The sequence below is a fragment of the Apis mellifera genome, linkage group LG8 (genome assembly GCF_003254395.2).
Source record: "Apis mellifera strain DH4 linkage group LG8, Amel_HAv3.1, whole genome shotgun sequence".
NCBI lineage: Eukaryota > Metazoa > Arthropoda > Insecta > Hymenoptera > Apidae > Apis > Apis mellifera.
Window position 1 is genome coordinate 6,023,491 of NC_037645.1, and position 15,276 is coordinate 6,038,766.

A 15,276-nucleotide genomic window follows, 5' to 3' on the forward strand; every position below is an offset into this window, starting at 1 on the left:
TCTTTTTTTTTTTTTTTCATTTATAGCAAATCTCTTCGAGTTGGTTTCGAGTGTTACTCATCTTTCGATAAAGAAGTCTTGAAGTCAATTTTCCCGTTTTCAAGAAGCCCTTCCAATCTCTTAACTTTTAATCTTTAATGCGAATATTCTGGTTTGTATATTTTTAATATGTTGGAAGTCTGTCAATTTTCTAATTTCCAGAAGCCTTCCCAATCTCTTAACTTTTAATCTTTCTGATTTGTATAATATATTGGAAGTCTATCAAGTCAATTTTTAAATTTCCAGAAGCCCTTCCAATCTCTTAAGTTTTAATCTTTAATACGAATATTCTGATTTGTATAATAGGAAGTCAATTTTTAAATTTCCAACTTCTTGATCTTTAATACGAATATTCTTTGTATAATGTGTTGGAAGTCTATCAAGTCAATTTTTAAATTTCCAGAAGCCTTTCCAACTTCTTGATCTTTAATACGAATATTCTGATTTGTATAATGTGTTGGAAGTCTATCAAGTCAATTTTTAAATTTCCAGAAGCCCTTTCAACCTCTTAACTTTTAATCTTTAATACGAATATTCTGATTTGCATAATGTGTTGGAAGTCTATCAAGTCAATTTTTAAATTTCCAGAAGCCCTTCCAATCTCTTAACTTTTAATCTTTAATACGAATATTCTGATTTGTATAATAGGAAGTCAATTTTTAAATTTCCAACTTCTTGATCTTTAATACGAATATTCTTTGTATAATGTGTTGGAAGTCTATCAAGTCAATTTTTAAATTTCCAGAAGCCTTTCCAACTTCTTGATCTTTAATACGAATATTCTGATTTGTATAATGTGTTGGAAGTCTATCAAGTCAATTTTTAAATTTCCAGAAGCCCTTTCAACCTCTTAACTTTTAATCTTTAATACGAATATTCTGATTTGCATAATGTGTTGGAAGTCTATCAAGTCAATTTTTAAATTTCCAGAAGCCCTTCCAACCTCTTAACTTTTAATCTTTAATACGAATATTCTGATTTGTATAATAGGAAGTCAATTTTTAAATTTCCAACTTCTTGATCTTTAATACGAATATTCTTTGTATAATGTGTTGGAAGTCTATCAAGTCAATTTTTAAATTTCCAGAAGCCTTTCCAACTTCTTGATCTTTAATACGAATATTCTGATTTGTATAATGTGTTGGAAGTCTATCAAGTCAATTTTTAAATTTCCAGAAGCCCTTTCAACCTCTTAACTTTTAATCTTTAATACGAATATTCTGATTTGTATAATGTGTTGGAAGTCTATCAAGTCAATTTTTAAATTTCCAGAAGCCCTTCCAACCTCTTAACTTTTAATCTTTAATACGAATATTCTGATTTGTATAATAGGAAGTCAATTTTTAAATTTCCAGAAGCCCTTCCAATCTCTTGATCTTTTATACTTTTAATATATTGGAAGTCTGTCAAGTCAATTTTTTAATTTCTAAAAATCTAACACCTTAACTCCTTTAATCTACGAATATTGCCTCGAAGAGTAAGAGGAGAAAGAGAAAAACTATTAAAACTTGAGATAATCTTCTCAACGCGTGATACAAAAGTTCTTCCTTCTTCTTTTTCACAACAGATTCGCCATTTCTTTTCCACGTGTCTACATACGCGGATTATAATTCATTCCGGTAATTGGATATTTAATGGAATCATTATTATCGACGATACGACGAGGAAGTATCGGCGCGATACTTGGCAAAAGTGACGGACGAAATTAAAAATCGCGGCTCGCCACGCCCATCGCATTTCGGGCCACGTGGACCGAAACAATCAACCGGTGGCACGCGCGTATCGAAGCGTTGATCGCTTCCTAATTGGGGCCGCGTCCGGCATCGCCGATCCCATTAATCATCGATCGATTATACGCTCAAGGAGATAATCACTTACTTAACCATTCACTTAGCCTCGGGACGAGTCTCCTTGCCGCGATGTGAAACGCAACGTCATCCCCCGAATATTCCGGGGGAAATAGCTTGATCGCCACGTTATTTGGACAGGGGATGCGTACGTCTAAATAAAGAAAAAGGTAGTCGCCAAATTGGCCTGAATTATTTTTCCTGGGTGTGCTTTGTTACGTTTCAAATCCATCTCTCTGTTCGCATTTGTCACATTATTGACATTTGATTTTTAAACATTCGTGGTTTACTGCTTGTCCACTTGTATATTTGAAAAGAAAAGAAAAATAATTAGAGAGATTTATTATAATTATATAGAGTCGTTGGAATTTGTAATATAAAATTATGGGAATAAATGAAATTGAGATTTATTCTATAAAAATCTCACGATCGAGAAAAAGAATATTAAATTTATCTCATATCTCAAATTTTTTACTTGAATTCACATCTATGTTTCTTTACATAATCTACGTTACATCCAACTTTAATAATTTTGATTTTCGTTCTTGGAGATCAAATCCTCTTGTATTTATCTCGTATCTCAAATTTTTGACTTGAACTTGCATCCTTTATGTTACATCCTTTATGTTACAATTTTAATAATTTTAATCTTCATTCTTGAAGATCAAATCCTCAACCTTCCATACTTTTCCATCTCTGCAAAAATAAGATCCTATATTAATCCAAGGATAATAATTCCAATATATCACATTTCTTCCAGACAACGAATCTTTAATCTTCATCCTTAAATCTCCAATCCTTGTGTCTCTTATTTCTCACTTGGACATTGTATCTATTCGTCTTTATATATATATATCTTTGTTACATCCAATCTCAATTAATAATTTTAATCTTCATTCTTGGAGATTTTTCAATTTACAATCATCGATCATTCAATTTCTTGGAGAATTAAAGTTTTCATCAGATCTCTCGTTTTGCAGCAAATACATTTCCATCTCTATACAACGATTGAATCGTGGAGTCCTCCCACAATTCCGATATATCTCTTATCCCAGACAACGAATCCTTCGAATCTTCACCCTTTCGCGAGATCAGGGATATAACCGCGAGCGAAACAGATGCGGACGAGCAATTAAAACGTTCGATCCAGCGTGGAGATAAATAATGGGCGAAAAGCATGGCGGAGGAGGGGCGCAGGCAGCGAAAGGTCACGACACTAGGACGGAACGCTCGATCGAGGAGGTAAATTGGTTCGCGTGGGGGAGGAGGAATAGGGCGATAATTGGCCGGGATAAGAGGCCTGGCCCGAGACGCGCAAGAAACGCGACGTATCGCCGCTTTTTTTCGGAAGGGGGAACGATCGAAAAAGACTTGGCCGAGTTGACGAAAAACCACTCCGTCTCTCGCGGCTTTATCGCGCCGCGGCCATTCGTCTCCGCGACGTAATCGAGCGAGGGAGCCGCCCGGGACGAGTGTATTAGCGGCCTGATAATCTTTCGCTATTTCGCTAGGAATCTAAAAAGTGATTTTCCGTCGTCCTCGATCGAGAATGATGGAAGAGAAGTGGATCGAGTAAATTTAACAAATCACACCAGATCCATGGGACTCGAAATTAAAAAAAATTTCTATATTAGGAATCAAGACTCGTGAATAATCGTAAAAGTAAAAATTTCGATGAAAATTGGCAAACATTCGAATCAAATCTGATCCATAGTATCCAAATTAAAAGTTTCGATGGAACGATAAAAAAAAAAAGAAAAAAAGAAAAAAAGAAAATTGGCAAGCATTTGAATCACACCTGATCCATAGAATTCGAAGCCAAGAATAATCATATCATAAATTAAAAGTTTTGATGCCATGATAAAAATTGGCAAACATTCGAATTACACTTGATCCATAAGATTCCAACTTTGAAATTGGACAAAATTTCGTTTCTATATTCAAAGCCAAGATTCGCAAATAATTGTATCCAAAATAAAAGTTTCGATGCCACGATAAAAATTGGCAAGCATTCGAATCACACCTGATCCATAGTATTCCAAATTAAAAATTTCGATGGAACGATAAAAAGAAAAAAAGAAAATTAGCAAGCATTCGAATCGCATTTGATCCATAGAATTCCTTTGAAATTGGACAAAATTTTCCCATATTCGAAGCCACGAATAATCGTATCCAAATTAAAAGTTTCGATGGCACGATAAAAATTGGCAAGCATTCGAATCACACCTGATCCATAGGATTCCAACTTTGAAATTGGAAAAAATTTCCCATATTCGAAGTCAAGACTCGTGAATAATCGCATCCAAAGTAAAAGTTTCAATGCCACGATAAAAATTGGCAAGCATTCGAATCACACCTGATCCATAGTATCCAAATTAAAAGTTTCGATGGGACGATAAAAAGGAAAAAAAGAAAATTGGCAAGCATTCGAATCGGATAAATTTAAAATTACACCTGATCCTCGAACCGAATCGTCAGAGCGGAGCGAAAGAAATTGCATCGGGGTAAGTATATTCGGCGCGTATACATAAACACACACACACACACACACACACACACAGACGCGCGATCTGATATCGGGCAGAGGCAGACGCCGACAGTTTTTATCGAGGCGACGAGCAGCGCAGCAGCGCACACCGAGGAAGAGAGTAGTTTTCGCAAGCGCTCTTTAGTGCTCGACGCCACGATACACTCGCGACCGGCCCCTGCCGCCTCTCTCCTATGCACAGTGACCGTATAAAGTAATCCGTCAGACAGAAGTGGGGTGATAATGCATGAGTGCGGTTGCCCCGCCCTATCCCTGTAACCGCGATAAAATCTCTCATTACGCAACGAAACGGACCCTCTGCCCGGCTAGACTGTTATCCTTAGACACCGACTCTAATAAACCATACGTATGTGGAAATTTATATTTTCATTTCGGGACCTATACCCTTCCCTGTCTTCGAGTCGACAACCCCTTTGCGAAAAAAGGGGTTCCGAAGCATTGCTCCTGCCGTTTCAATATATACTTGCGTTCTTCCAATATATTTCTCCGTGAACGAAATAATGAACGATATCGAATATTTCTCTTTCCTCTCTTCACTTTTTTTCAAGGTGTTTAATAACGAAAATTAATCTTGAATAAAGGCAATCTTAATTAGACGATTTAGACTCTCAAATGTATCCATTGGAGTCAAAGTTCTATCGCTGCTATCGTAATTTTCGTTAAATTTGATTCACAATCGTTTCGAAAAATTCTTATATCACGGATAACGTCGAAAGGTATATTGTGTTATATTTGCTCGCGAACAGATTCAAAGTTTCGAAAAATATCGAGAGCAACAATTTTTCATGAGAGAGAAAAAAGATAGAAACGATCAGAAGGATGAATCATAGAAATATTCAGCTCGATGACAAATCGGATTGACATTCGTCGCGGTAACAACGCGGATGACCGACAACAGGACCCATGACGTACGCATGGCCGCAATTACGAACATGATTACACGTCGTTGAAGGAAATGTGCACGAGGCACGGCACAAGCGTGTGTCATAAACGCGGCTAACGTGCCAATTTGTATCTATTGTTAATTAGCCTGCTAACAGCGAATTATCCTCAGACTGTGGATCGCGATTCTCTCTCTTTTCCTCCGATTTCTTTTGTTCTATCGTGCGTCACGTTTCAGCCTATCCTACCTTGATTTTTACCTTAATTAATTTCATCCTGTGCATGCACACACGGTGTCTTGGAAACAAGATGCAAAACGTATTTCCAACGTCCTTGAGAACGTTTTCCTTTCATCTCGCACATTTCTGTGTCTCGAATTTTTTCCAAGAAAATCTTCATTCGAGTTGGCTTAAATAAAAAAAATTATCTTGAAATAAAGGAACGAAGAAAGAATCCTTCGATTCCCAAGATAAACAAGATAAATATTAATAAAAATATAGACTCTCCCTATCTCTCTAATTTCACATTCTACGAAAATTGTGAAAAAATTGTAGAGAATGGATTTTCATTCGGGAGAACGTTGAACGAAATTTTCACGGAGTAGCCCTGGCGGAGAAGGGACAGCAGGAAAGCAGTTCTTAATGCCCGATGGACTCGTGTCAAGGTGATTCGAGCCGCAATCCCGAGCCGGAAACACGGCGCGCACAATCGCGCTCTATCATCATCGTGTGTGATCGTGATCTTGGTTTATCTTGGCTCGGCTTACGATCCATCGTTTCCCTCCACCCCCTCCGAGAATTTCACCCTTCGAACTTTACATTCGATGACGCAAAGACGACACGAGATTTCCTATTCTCGTAAAAAGATGAAAAAGAAGCTTTACTTTTTCACTCTTTTTTCTTTTCTTTCCTCTTTTCTTCCACAATTATTTTCCTTACGTTAAATTATTTTATTCTCCATCTTAGATTTTTCAGTTCGAGTTTCAAGTATTCGAGGGGACAGTTTACACGACTTTTTCAACCGTTTGACGTTTACACGGCCGAGCTTTAGTTTAGGGAGAGGGGAAGGAGTAATAATAAATGTACAGGTCGAACTAGGCCAAGCGAATAACTTACGTGTTAAGGGGACAGGGGGCGATAGAGAACGGCGATAAATAACGCGGTGTCAGGATGTTTTAAAAATATTTCAAAACCGACCCGAATCGCTAGTTAAAAAGGCGCCGCTCGACATTTATGGTAATCGGGGAAATTACTTTGTATAAAAGCCGATTAGAGGCCTATCAATCGTTCCTCTCTCTCTTTTTCTCTCTTAACCCTATCTCAACTTTTGACACTTTCAATGCTCGCAGATCTATCTGATTATTAACAATGAACGAGACGTCTCTAACGATAATTGGATAAAACTAAATCCCTTCCTTCTCCAGCTTATGTAAGCATTATAGTTTCTTAAAAATCCACCGATGGAAATTCGAAATTTCGCCGAAACCGAACAAAGACAATGCAATATTCATCGCGACGAAACGGAGGATTTTAATTGGACCAGAACGATCACTATCTCCCCATATCTAAAACCCAGCGCCGGTCGTCCCCTCTTCGAGATCCCGATCACGGATCCCTGGACAAGAGTAGCCACCATTGGCGTTCGAAAAATTCGAGGGAGGCGAGAGAGAGAGGAAGAGGGAGAGGCTCGAAAGGCAAATCACATTATAATTAGCTTGTACAGCTGTAGATACGAGGGCAAATTGTATTAATGCATTCCGCCGTCTCTATCTAAGAGGCCTATAAGCGGCACACAGTGTCCAGAGCGCGCAGTGGGCAGCTGTCGAGGCGTATACTGCCCCGCGACACGACATCGTCATTTATCACCGTTGGTTCGGGGGGCAAGCCTCGTGCAAGCCTTTTATACATTACCTAATGAGTTTCATAACCGAATTAAATTTTTCGGCCCGTACGGGTAAACGGGGCTGGGCGTCGTCGTTAAGGCATTAAAACATCGCCGGCCAAGATTAATCTGTGCCTCCATTAGCCGCCGACCGCGCGTATTCTCGTCCTCCCGAATGGTAAAAACAGCGAGACTTACCACTCCTTTATCCCTCGGATCCTCCTGCAGGGAATTTCATCCTTTCGATTCTTCCCTCGATAATTTCCCGATTCTTTCATCTTTCATTGTGTTATCATTTTGTCGTCTGCGTGTTGAAAGGATGCGAGTCGAAAGAAAAGGAAATTAGGATGAATTATAGGGGTAAATATGTGCTTGCCCGTAAAGCGACGAAACTTATTACTTTTTAGTTAATTAATGAGAGTGGTTTCATAATAGAATTTCTGAAAGATCAACAAAGGCGAAAGAAGCGAGGGAAAGAGAGAAATAAGAAGCGGGGGTGTATTTCGAAAGAAGAATGTCGAGGAACGTAAAGTACAGTCGTTGGCCAAAGTCTTCGTTCAAACATCGAAATTAAACCTTTTTATCGAAATAAATTATAATATTCGATGATAATTCATAGTAAATTCTCAAACGTGAGTATCGCATCGTGGAAAAATCTTCGAAGATTAAAAAAGAAAAACTTTGTTCTATATCCTATTCTATTCCATTCTACATTTTCCAAGTACACTTATACACTTTCCAAGTAAATTTTCCGTCGAATCTTTTCAAAAATGATCGGTGTTTCCAATAGTTCTAGATTTATCTAAAATTTCCCGAATGGAAATTGGATTAAAAAAAATCTCGAAACACGAAACACTTTCGCGAACGACTGTAGGTATAACTTTCCGCGTGTTGGCTCGTTCGGAAGCGATGTGCCAACACTCGAGAACCTGTGCAAACACTCGTTTGTTCGCCACTCGTGATGCTTCGATCGAGCAAAGGGTAATGTACTTTGCTTGTTCGCTCTCGATCCTCTCCACTCTCTGTCAGTCCCATTTTCTTAAAACATTCCTGACATCGAAATCACGATCCTAGTAAAAAAAAAAAATAATAAGAAAAATGTTTCGAAATCCATGAAAATGATACCCAATATACTTATCGAGAGTATCCCTTTCCCTCGATGTATCCAGACTTTAAATCAGAATTCCAGATTATCAAAAATCGACTCGAATCGATCGGAAAATCCATTTATTCCCAAGCGAGAATCGTAAAGAACGTGTATTTCAACTCCTCGAAACGAAAATAAAAATCTTGAACGATCAATCGCATCGTGACTTAAACGAGCAACAATTTCAACTTGTGCAAAAGAATAAAATTTGTCCCAAACCAAATCCTCTCCAATCACTCTCCACTCGTCCCTAATCTGATCAATTCGCTCGAACGAATCGTCCGATTTATAACAACGTTCGAAAAAGTTAAATTTTCTATTCGAGGAGGGGAGGGGACAACGAGGCGACAAACGTGCACGCGCGAAATCATTTAAAAGGAGGAGAGGACTCGCCGTTGTGGATCATCGATGGCCGCGGGAATCCGAAGGAGCATCCTTGTCCCTCCTCCTCTCCCTCTCCCCCTTGGCTCGTGCTTCTAACTAGAATGGATCGCCGTCATTTTTCAGGTAACCGGGACGACGAATACGAATCCAAGGGCCCGCAAACGAGCCCTGACAAAATACGGAAGGTGGGAATACATTATCCCGGCTCATTTGTACCGGTCTCCCTGTTTCCATGTTCCGTGCCTCCGCGACTCCTTGCGATCACGTCCCATGATTTGTGCTTGTCCATTCCGCGGAGGGACAAACAACTTCCTCCCCGATGTCGTTTCGAAAATGGAGAAAATTTTTTAATTCATTTCTTTCTCGAATTCGATCGATTCTCGATGAGAGAATTAATTATCGACAGAAATAAAATTCGCTAGAATTCGAGAAGCGATTAAGTAAAGATAGACGTGTATTAGATGTTGAAGTATTGTTGCTAGTGGAATTCTTGATTGATTGATTCGATCTTCTGCGTGGATTGTAGAAGAAGGAGTAGCGTTTCAGTGTGAAGAGAATTGTTGAGGCTTGTTTAATTTTATTAAATTATGAATGACGAGTCAAAACAAACTAATCGACAAATGAATTACAACGCTCCAGAGAGTAAGAAGAATTTCAGATCGTGAAAGAGTCAAAGAAGTCACGTAGAAATAAATGCGTATATTTATAGAAATAATAAATTGATAAAGTTCGAGTCCAAATCTTGCAAGGAATTCCAGAAAAATTAAAATTTTAACAAATCTCGATTAATTTCCAACATTTTGTATAATCGATAAGAGGACGGGATAAAATGGCTAATTAGAAATATGAAAATTGAGAAGAAATATGTAGATTAAAAATAATAATTAGATCGCTCTTAGGAACGAGAGATGAAATTTGGACATTTCGTTCCGATATGTATTCCTGGAACGTATCAAGTAACGAGATTTCGCCGTGATATTTTCCATTCGTCTCATTCGATTGAAAACAGAAGTGGAGGAACTCGTTTCCCAAAGGACGAAGGAAAAAGCGAAACGAGCAAATCGAAGAGTCACGCCTCAAGAGAGACATTTCCTCGTTCTAGAGGCCGCTAAGTGGCCGTATTGTGATAATTACGAGCGCAAGCTGTTTCCCTGCATCGAGAGGGGCCGAACCATTACCTCTATCCGCAGCAACCCTCGTCCAAATTTCGCGATCGAACCTACGTCATCCGCCTGATTTTATCGAATTTAATTAGAAGCAACCACTCTCTTTCTCTCTCTTTTCTCTTGTCACCCGCCATTAAATTTCCATTAATCCGTCTCTTCGTACGTACCCCCTCGTGCCTAATTATTATTTCGTCTTCTTCTATTCGAGAATGTCGTTTGCACTATTGCACGTGTCAATCTTTATCCTTCATTTCTGTGTTATTTCTTTTGAATATAAAATCTATTTATTCACGCGTTTCTTTTTTTTAAAGAAATTTTGTGCACCAATTTTTTCGGAGTATACACTCGAATGGAAAAGAGAATTTTAAAAATTAAATCGTTAAAAACAGGAATAATAATAATAAAAAATTATAAATTTCTATTCTTCAGATACCATTAAAGCAACTGTTGCTCGAAAAAAATTATACGCCAAATCATTCATTCGAGCAAAAATTCTAAAATATGGAGGATCCATGGCCGAAGTAATCGATAGCAATTAATTAAGAGGCGAAGGAAACGTTGATTACGAGAGAATCGATCGCCTAATGATACGGAACGTCGTGCAACATCGTGTTTCCGAACGCACGTGTGTGTACACATAAAGGAAAGAGAGAGAGAGAGAGAGAGAGAGAGAGAGAGAGAGAGAGAGGTGGACTGTTTTAACGTGAGACAGATCCAGGGGCTAATAGCGGCTCGCAATTACAGATTTTATCGGCGGCGCATCTTCCTTTGCTTACAGCGGCGGTTTCTCGGTTGGAAATAATGCCGAGCAGTGGCAGCTTGCAATAATAAAACGGAAACCTCGTTATTTCAACTGAGAAATTAATGCGATCGGGACCTGTGTTCGTTTATTAACGTCCCTCCTTCTATTCCTCTCGCGATCCTCTTGCGTCCACACCGTCCGATCCTATGCTCCAAGATTTTATCGAACGTCCGCCAAATTGTCCCTTGTCTAAGTGACGAGTACGTGCTCGAAATTTTGAATATTTTACGTAACATCCTCTTTCCTTTCCGCATTTCGATTTATTTTCAGCCTCGTGTCTCTGGAATCTTTTCTTTTCCAACAGTCGATCTATCTATATAACAAATAATTTATGAATAAAAATTATCTCGAGACTATGAGATTAATCTTACATTAAAAATATTTTAGTCTTACATTAAAAATAAGCGAGTACGAATAAGCATAAGACTCCGTTGGATCTTCAATATTTTCCTCAATAAAGTTTATCGATCGTGAAAGAGAAATCGTGGGACGAAGTTGAGAAGAATCGAAGGAATAGAAGGAGGAATGAGCCGCGTGCAAAAGTTGATTCGATTACACGGTTCAAACGAAATTTCTAATTTAATTAGTCTCGTAGTACATTGGCAGGACTTTTTGCCTTCTTTCGAGAGAGTTCGCGTGCTCGCTCATACACGTGAACCCCCGGCTGTCGAATTCAAATTAACCCCCCTCCAGGCAGGGTTAGCAGGAGTCGAGCAATTTTCTTCTCCCACTCTGTCCTGCTCCTGATAAATCGTGCATTTATGCTCGAATCCCCATCTCGACAACAAGATAACGAAGAATTAATTAATCTTACTTGTCTTGCTTTAAATTTTAGAATTTCGAATCCTTTGCACGATATCTTTTTCCCTCCAATTTTTTCCCCTTTCCACGTGTGTCACAGTTTATTTCGAAAAACAAAGGGAATTTTTAAAAATCCTCCAGGAATCCCAATAAAATTTCTCTATCCTTCAAGATCCATCATTGAAAATCGAGAGTCACGGTTCTCCTTTAACGAAAATCTTATTTTCTTCGAACTCGTTTCAATATTTCCTTTGAATTTTATTCTATTCCTATCTTCTAATCTCCCAGATATTACATACATTTCCATAATACTTTAATGAAAGTTAAAGCGAGGAATGGAATTACAGAGTCGAAGAGGATATGCTCTCAATGCTCGACAATAATGCAAATTCGTATCCAAGTGTCGTGGACGTGTTTCTAAGCAGATGTTCGGCCACTTAGCGCTCGCCTAAGAGAGCGCCTCTCTATCGAGCAGCTGTTTGCTGCGTTTCACGCGGGTCCGCGATTTCTAACGAACTTCTAAATTACCTACGTTGTTTCTCTTTCCGTTCCCTCTCTTTTTGCGACTGATTACGATAATATCTGGCCCGGCTCGTTACGAGAAGACGATCGCGAAAAAAACGGCCCCCCTTTTCGTCCGCTAATGCGTCCAACCAAAGATACGAATAGAGACACGAGTTTCGACGAGTCAATCGTGTAAATCGCTCCATGATCCACGCCCTTCGGTTGTAAAACTCGCCTTAAGAGATTAATCTGTATATCCTTTAATTGGTTCCTCGACTCGATTCGAGACAGGGAGAAAGAGAGAGAGAGAGAGAGAGGAGGAGAGGAAAATTAATAATGGAAGGAAGATTGGTTGGCGCGCAACATCTCACGTGCGGGCATTAAAATCACCTGCTTTATCGCGATTTCTCGTTTATCCCTCCTGGATAAATAAATACACGTACATGTGGGTATACAAGCGATATTTTTAAAGGTATTCGGGCGACGATATTTTTTTGATTCGTTTCAACGATTTCTTTTGTCGAGGTAGATGATTATTCGTTTGAAAAAGAAGGGAGATTCAATTAATAACGCTTCGATCCTCTTGGGAAGAAATAATATACACGTGAGAATAAGAATCTCTTCTTTCTCTTTCTTTCTTATCCTTAATTTTTAATCTTTCATCTAATCGTTGATTAATAATTTAGAAACGATGAAAGATTTCGATTTCGTTTCATTACGTTTCAATTTTTCATTCAATTGACAATCAAGCACAGCCAATCTCTTCTCTCTCTCTCTTTCTTTTCTTTATTCTTTTTTCTTTTGAAGTAGACGAGATCACGAGCAGGTGAATGGCAGGTATCGTGTCGAGTATATCCAGAGATATCGTTATTCGGGCGCAGCGTCGTCGTCGACTGGTGGGGTGAGTTCTCTCGGGGGGTTGCGAGTTATCTCGGGGCCAAATCGGGCCGCAATTAGCGGAGGCAAAGCAGGAAGCGGGCAAACCAACGTGATACCACTCGAATTCAAAATTTCATTAATTAATACGCCTCGAAACGAATGATATACTTTTTTTTTTTTACGTTGAGTTATATTTTTCCACGTCTTATTGCACAGAGCGAGACTGATTTGCGAAATATTTCTCGATCATTTGTTACAGATTAGATTCTAGAATCTGAGAAAAATTTCTCAATTACGAAATGATTTAAGAAACTCGTAGATAAGAAATGATATATAAATCGCGTCGATATTCAGTCGATTAATTTCTTTTCGCGAGAATGAACAAGAACAACTTTCAAGAAATTCAGGAATTATCTGAATAACGAAGATGTCACATCGACGATGTTAAATATCTTCCAAATTCTAAGAGTGTTTCTCCTCCTCTTCTTTTCTTCATCTCGTTCCTTTCTCGAACGAGATGCAACAAGGGAAGGGGAGAAGGCGATCGTTTTGAAGAACGGTGACGAGTCAAACAGGCAAGAAACACATTTCAGGGTTCTAAGACACTGGAAACCTTTCGCGGTGGATCGCAGCATGGACGCGCAGTGGATCTACAGCTAATCCACTTATGGTATCCGATGTCGAATACACTGTCCGGTGTTCGGTTTCACCGTAAATAACAACGACGAGCCGGCTAATTCGCAAATCTTCTCAGAAAGCGCGAGATTGCGCGCCAAGGAAAGCACGTGAAATAGAGGGAATAAACGGATATAATATCCCTTTCGGAGGGGGAGGGGAGATAATTCGCGGATCACGCGCGACAATTCGCGCCGCATTTTTCGTGTCATCATCGATACCTGTAGTTTTATTTCGTCGTCCATCTTTTTTTTCTTTTCGAGTTGGATTTGTCTACCATATTTCGCTCGATTCTTCTTTTTTTCAGTTTCCTTCTTAACATTCATCGAACGTAAGAAAATATACAGGGTGTCTCTCTTGATTTTATATCGTTGTTATTATTATTCTGTCGCGGAGGGAAACGTTGAAATCAGAGAGAGAGAGAAAAGAACGTTGAATGTTTTCGAGATGATTTCTCTATAAAATGGAATCATTGAATCTTTAACATTCTTTATATAAACAATATATTAATCTATTTATGCTTAAACAAGTATTATTAATTTACTAGATATTTCAATTTTGAATATAATGTATCGTATATGAAGAACGAAGAATTATTTTCTGAGCATACGTATATATATATATATATATATATATATATATATATATATATCTTTTTGCAGGATTATTTATTTTTTCTTCTTGCTCGATCGAAAAATACTTGGATCTCTTCAAATTAGATAACTTGAAGGATAATTCACTGGCTCAACGTCAACACGAATTTTCGCGAAAAAATGATTAAACCGCGAATAACCTGGATTAAAAGGATGGAAAGGGGATGATTTTTCGTTGGACGAAAAGATGGTGGAGGCGAAAAAATATTCACGGGGCGCGTTATCGCGACACCTCGCCGCTCGTGAATCTCGTCTCGAGGAGGGGAGGGTTCCACGCGGATTCCAGCAAGCGAGACCGCTCATTAGCATCATAATAACGAGCCTATATGTCTTTGAGCCGGTCGATTTACGATGCCGTGTCGCGCAGTTGATGCGTATTGGTGCCGCGTATATATCCGGGCGCCGCGAACAAGGTGTAAGGTAACATCGCGCTCCTCGATTTCGGACCACACCGATCGTCGCGCGCCATCTGGATCCTCGAACCTGGAGAAACACAGGTTCGTTATTCATTTTGACCAATCGTGACGAGGAATTTGACGTTTGTTGTGAAAAAAAAAATTTTGCTTACTTAACTGATGATGAGTTAGTGACGGATTTGAATTTGAGTTTGGATATGGATTATAGTATAACTATATAAAAATAAATTAAATTTATTGGAATGGGGTAAAAAATTTGATGTTATTGCGTTTGATTGATCAGCGATTTTATTAGGAAAAATTTATTAGTCGAAGTTAAAAGTTGCTTCGATTAATTCAAATTGTCCAAAACGTAATAATAATTACAGTACCGAAAAATGGCCAAGAATATTGTTCAAGCATTTTTAATCACTTAAAGTTTTTACTAGTTGCTTTTTCTCTTTCAATTTTCCAACTCTATTAATTTTATTTTATCACTAGTATAACACTAGTATTCACTAGAAATATTCCTTTCTATATTTCTATATTTGAAAGAGCAGAGATTTGGAAGTTCTCTCTTGGAGAATGAAACAGAATAATTGGTTAAAAATTGTTTCATAAATGATACTTGAACAATTTCAATTGAAATGAAAGAAGAGATTAAAAAATATCG

General features: G+C 38.4%; 1 protein-coding gene across 3 annotated transcripts in view; it reads right to left on the bottom strand.

The window, feature by feature from the left end:
• The window catches only part of LOC411264 (aryl hydrocarbon receptor protein 1), a 137,843-nt gene that overhangs the window by 37,041 nt on the left and 85,526 nt on the right, over window positions 1-15,276 (bottom strand). The gene's annotated exons all lie outside the window — the stretch shown is intronic.